The 6,000-nt window shown below is 42.6% G+C and overlaps 1 long non-coding RNA gene across 1 annotated transcript in view; it reads left to right on the forward strand.

The window, feature by feature from the left end:
* The window catches only part of LOC142103810 (uncharacterized), a 29,378-nt gene extending 23,807 nt beyond the window's left edge, over positions 1–5,571 (forward strand). The window contains exons 2-3 of the long non-coding RNA XR_012679436.1: positions 457–517; positions 5,119–5,571. This is a non-coding gene — a long non-coding RNA (uncharacterized LOC142103810). The remainder of the gene's footprint in view (positions 1–456; positions 518–5,118) is intronic.
* Positions 5,572–6,000: the final 429 nt, after the last annotated feature.

Below are 6,000 nucleotides of genomic sequence, written 5' to 3' on the forward strand. Positions count from 1 at the left end.
GAAAAGGTGGTGTGATCTATAACAACCAATCAAGTTCTGCCATTCTCTAGTACGTGTTGGAAATGAAATCAAACATCTGATTGGTTGCTACGGGCTACACCACATTTAAAGAAAACAGCTTCTAGATGTGTTTTTCCCAATGTTGTGAATAGTTCATGGAAAGAAACTATTCTTTAGGTTAATGTAAGGGCACATACAATTGCTTACTTGCAGTGTTACATAGTATTCTGAATCTTTAATTGACTACATTGAAGAGATGGCGACATGGTAATGAAGTTAATATCTGCTCCAAGATAGCATTGTACTAAACTAAGCCCCCCTTACCGGTCTATAACTTTTCAGGTTAACTTGAACTGTGTTAGGTTCCAATCAGCGGCTTTTATTTGGGCAATTACAATGTAGAGAGGGGCCATCCAAAATGCGGAATCCTCTGATTCTTTCTACAATTTCTCCTAGCAACCAGGATCAGATGAAAAGAAGAGACGGCTATTACTGATTTGGACCCTGTAAGTAACAGGTAAGTGGATAAAAGCTAAGTATGCTTCTATTATCAGGAAGAGATGAATGTTACAGGATGAGCTAAACTGGAGTTACCATTTTATAAACAGACAAAGCCAACAACACTGAAACTTTGGAAATATTTTTAGAGAAAATTCTTCCTTTGATAAATAGAACCATATGTCTGTTATTTAATTTTACCTGGGCTATTTACAGCTCTTACTCGTATTAGTAAATGAATATCTGCAGATAAATAATGGTCTCTGTGATTAGTGCATTATGTCCATGTTACTGTCAAAAGATAAAGTTACAAAAATGTAAGTTAACAATATATAACACTGTAATCTAATATTTAAATGCCATTTCTTTTTTATAGTTGATATTCTTGCTGAGAAAATGCATTGAAATATTAATTATTTCCCTTAAGTATAATAATTATTATTATTATTATTATTATTATTATTTATTAATAGGGCACCACATGAGGTCCGCAGCACCTTACAGAGGGCAAGCAACAAGACAGTACGTGGTATATTAGTATAATACATAGTTGCCTACTCTCCCAGAATGTCCGGGAGACTCCCAAATTTTTGGGAGTTCTCCCGGACGCCCGAGAGAGCAGGCAAAAATCCTGGATCCAGCTGTCTCCGTTGTTGAAGATGGGTGGGGGCGGGGCTAAACGCAGCATTGTGGCCCCGCCCCCTGCTGCGATTGCCCAAATTGCATAGAATTGACAGGGGTGGAGCCTAACGGCACACCACACGTGGCCACGCCCCTTCGACGGACCCCCTCCCTGACAGCTGCCTTCAAATGTAGGTATCGTATAATACATTAAACAAACAACACTACAACTCTCAATATAGCTACTGATAGCTTGGAAGAAAAAAGGTTATAGGTCATGAGAATAGGAGGGAAGGGTTCCCTGCTCACTAGAGCTTACAATCTATAGCTAAAGGGGCAGACAAGCGAATGACACATGGGGTTGAGACAATTTTGATGCCAGAGAGGGAAAGATGGCGGATGAAAGAGGGTGAGGTGTCATGGTGGAATGGTTAAGCGGAGGACTTGACTAAACAGGAGGGTTTTCACTGACCATTTGAAGTTACACAGGCTAAAGCAGTGTTGGCTAACCTGTAACACTCCAGGTGTTGTGAAACTACAAGTCCCAGCATGCTTTGCCAATATATAGCAGCTTATTGCTGGATGGGTTTGCTGGGACTTGTAGTTTCACCTGAAGTGTCACAGGTTAGCCAACACTGGCTAGGGGATAGTCTAATAGAACAAGGAAGATCATTCCAGTGGTGGGAAGGGGCAGCATGGGAGAAATCTTGGATAATGGAGTGAGATGTGGTTACCAGAGGGGAGGAAAGGCGATGATCATTGGCCAACCGGAGAGGGAGGGAGGGAGTATGTATGGAGATGAGGTTGGAGATGTAGGGAGCAGTGGAGTTGAAGAGGGCCTTCTATGTAAGAAGTTTCAAGATGATTCTGTAGGGGAAGGGGAGTCAGTGTATGGGTTGGCAGAGAGGGGAGGCAGATATGAAGTAACTTAAGCAACTTGTGTCTTCTCGGCTGCTGTGGAACCACAATTTCCAGCAGGCACAGCTAACGAGCCGCCACATGTTACCTAAACAATATTGTTTCAACAAAAAAAAAAATCTAACAGCAAACAAAAATTACTCCAGATGCACAAAATCCAGATTTGTTTGTCATCAAATAGATTGTGTGGCACAAAATCAATTTTGTGTGCTGCAAAATATATTTTGTGCCACAAAATAGTGTGATAAAAAAAATCATTTTGTATCCATCTGTATGACAAAATTGGCCAGGTTTTGTACACCAAAATGATTTAGGAGAAAGTACAAAACTGTTTCATTTGCCACAATATGTTTTGTTCATATATTAGATAATTGTGTAGATAAAATATACTGGAGATATTTTATGAAGTGAAAAATGGCAAAACTGCAGCACAAATGCTGCTTTGAACGTCCCGCATGGCTTGATATTTGCAAGTGTACAAAGGAGTGGATTTGGGGGGAGTTGTGTGGAGTGAAAACAGAGTGAAGGCGTTCTTAGCATACTATGGAGTAGCTGCACTGGTGCATCTTATTTTGTGGAATGCATTATTGTAATGAGATATAAGGGCATACTTGCCTACTTTTGCAGGCAGCTTTCCGGTTGGGAGGGGTCTGTCGAGGGGGGCGTGGTCATGCGCGGTGCACCGTTAGGCTCCGCCCCTGCCGCGATTGGCTAAAATTGTCTGAGATTGACAGGGGTGGAGGCTAGCGATGACGCGTTTGGCCCCGCCCCCCGCCATCTTCAACAACGCCGAAATCTGGTTCCGGGATTTTTGCCTGCTCTCTCTGGAGTCCGGGAGAACGCCTAAAAATTCGGGAGTCTCCCGGACATTCCGGTAGAGTAGGCAACTATGCATAAGGGTAGAGAATGCACATTTTCATGGACGTTACTTATAAATATAATTTAAATAATTACAAGACAAACAATGATCCCCCAGCTATATTGAAAACAAGCCCCAGGTTGATCAGAGCACGGCTGGTACCTCTATGAAATAGAGTAGGTGGCGTTGTTAACAGTTCAGTACGTAGTTCTGTAAATATATTGGTATGGATATTATAATGCAGCTCTTGTATGTGCTTTGCAGGGTGTGTGGGGTCAGGTGGAGGAGGGGTTTGGTCCTTCTGATTTCAGGGTGGGTAGTGAGACTGATTGTGGAATTCGTCTCTGCATAATATTCTGCAATGCGTGATCGCTGTGATGGGACGGAGGCAGTTGTGCACCAGCTGTCTGGCTGTGGATTAAGTTGTGTGTCACAGTCTGCAACTTTCCAGCCATGATGTCAGAGCCGCTCTGGAAGGCCTTTTACACTTGTCATTTCTTTCTCCCAGTTCTCTTTCAAGTCACCAGTGTTTGAAATAACCCTAATCTTTATTTTCATCTGACTGCTTGAATGTCTGCATCCCATTACCCCCCTCCTCCTCCTCATATGCCCTTTCTACAATACTCCACCAATAAACTTTGGAAATTCCGTAAACAAACACCCTGAAACAGAGAATATAATTGTCAAACCAAACTCTCTGCTTGATCACTGTATGTGCCTGTAGAGTCCTGATATCTGCAACACAGTATCAGGAGATGTACACAGCAGTTTGGAGGATTTCGGTGGAAGCCATGAATAAGATATAAGGGGCTTATTTATTAAGTCATAAACCATGCGGAAACGGTATTTTCCATTATGGTTTAGGCATTCTTAAAGTTAATTACCTATGTAACAAATGCCTAACGCAGGATATATCATAGATATCTCCTGCATTAGGCTAAGTTTCGCATTTCACCGCAGTCCTCATAATTTTTATTGGGGACTGCAGTCTGGGGCTATTTAACAAGCTTTAGAAAGCCTAGCTTTTCAGAGCTTGAACCCGTTCTACGCTGTGGGAAGAGCATTGCGGTAAAGGGATCTTCGGATGCCTCACTGCAGCCTCCCCCCCCCCCTCCACTTACTATCGCAAATTTGCTTTGCACATGCGTGACCTTAGATCACGCAGGCACCAAACCACTTTGTGATAGTAACCAGAAGGGGGAGACAGACTATTGCACTTCTAAGGTAAGTAAAGTCATCCCCGGGACAGCCTTCTATCGGAAGTACTGTCCTGGAATGATTTTTTATGAAGTTCACCAGGGGCAAACGCAGGATTTGTAGAGGGGGGTTTCCACACCACGCCACCAGTGGGCGTGGCTAGCATGCATGGGGGCGTGGCTATAATTTTAGACAGTGCTTGGCTGCTCTCCAACTTTTCCTGTCCCCATAATATACATGGGCAATGCTGCATGCACTACTGTTAGGTGCACGCAGCTCTCCCCTTTCAAGCAGAGCCGTGTGAACCGGGGACAGGGTCCAGCCACCTCAATTATACAGTGCCCCAGGCATGGAGGGGGATTTCCAGGCACTAAGAAACCCTCCCACGCAAAATATTTTCAGGCAGAGTAAGTACTACTGCAGTTTGCATTTATGATTTTTGGTTTGTTTGTGATTTTCAGTCTAGAGCAGTGGATCCCAAACTTTCTCAGTTCGAGGCACCCCTAGGGTCTCAATAATTTTTTCAAGGCATCCCTAAGCCAAAATAATTACCAAGTAGTCCCCCGCTTTGCTTACTACCTGCCCTAGCCGCTGTACCCCTTTGAGATTGCCGTGGCACCCCAGGGAGCCGTGGCACACAGTTTGGGAACCACTGGTCTAGAGGAAAAAGCTGTTTTAGAAATTGTAAAGAAAATATTCATAACACATTTCATGTCCAAAACAATGATGTAATACACAACCAGTAATGTAGAGTCAGATGTCTGTGTTATTTGTTTACTGGTGAACAATATTTTGACTCATTATTTACTGTCTATCATGTACTAATGGTTGATATTCCCAGTGCTATAAATGTTCTAGAATATGTCCTAACATTATTGTAGCCCAATATTTAATTTAGTTTGCAATTTCAGCCAATAATGAAGCTTAATATATGTCATAGTTTGCATATTGCAGTTTTACAGCTGAATTGTTTATATCTAAATGAGAACCAAAAACGAAAAATATTTTGATGTGTTGGTCACTAGATTGTCTGCACCGCTAACACCCCAGATAGGTCCCCGCAGAGACCTCTTGCGTTCATGGACGTTATCCAGCTCAAACACCAGATCATGAGCTCTGATGATGAAGCAGGGGATGCCTGATGTTTTGCACCTGTTCAGTGCAGCAGTTATGCCAAGAAAAGCTGGCAGGGGAGAGTAGATTTTCAATCACCCGGATCCTAAGCATTGAAACGCAGGAGAAACTTAGAAACCAAGAGGACTCCCCATTCGTTGGTCACGTGTAAACTAGAAGCATTCTGGTGCAGAAGAGACCTGTATCTGTGTGATGTCATTCCTCTGTGATGTCACAGCGACCGGCACTCTGACTCCACAATACAAGAACTCTGCGGGCAGTGTTCCTGGAAACTGACACAAACAGATCTCAGGCATAATACTGGAAGCCGTCTCTGACATTCCAGTCCAGCGGTGGTCTAATGAGCACTGTCAGCAATTTCTTCAGGGGTCAGGATATATTGAAGTGTCTCCTGAATGTTCATTTGGTACAATTAAAATTAATCAGTCTCTAATTAATACATTTGTGCGCTAAATAAAAGATATGACACACATGCAACCCGAGTAACTGCAGACATGTATCGTGTATTTCATATGTGTCCAAGTTTACACAGCCATAAACATGTTTGAGAAGAACTGTTCTATGAGACTCCTAGAAAGTCACTGAACATCTAAAGGTCTTAGCGGTATATTTACTTAACGGCGGGTTTGAAAAAGTGGAGATGTTGCCTATAGCAACCAATCAGATTCCAGTTATTGTTTATTTAGTACATTCTACTAAATGACAGCTAAAGTCTGATTGGTTGCTATAGGCAACATCTCCACTTTTTCAAACCCGCAGCATGATAAATTTAC

This window comes from Mixophyes fleayi, chromosome 10, assembly GCF_038048845.1.
Source record: "Mixophyes fleayi isolate aMixFle1 chromosome 10, aMixFle1.hap1, whole genome shotgun sequence".
Lineage (NCBI taxonomy): Eukaryota > Metazoa > Chordata > Amphibia > Anura > Limnodynastidae > Mixophyes > Mixophyes fleayi.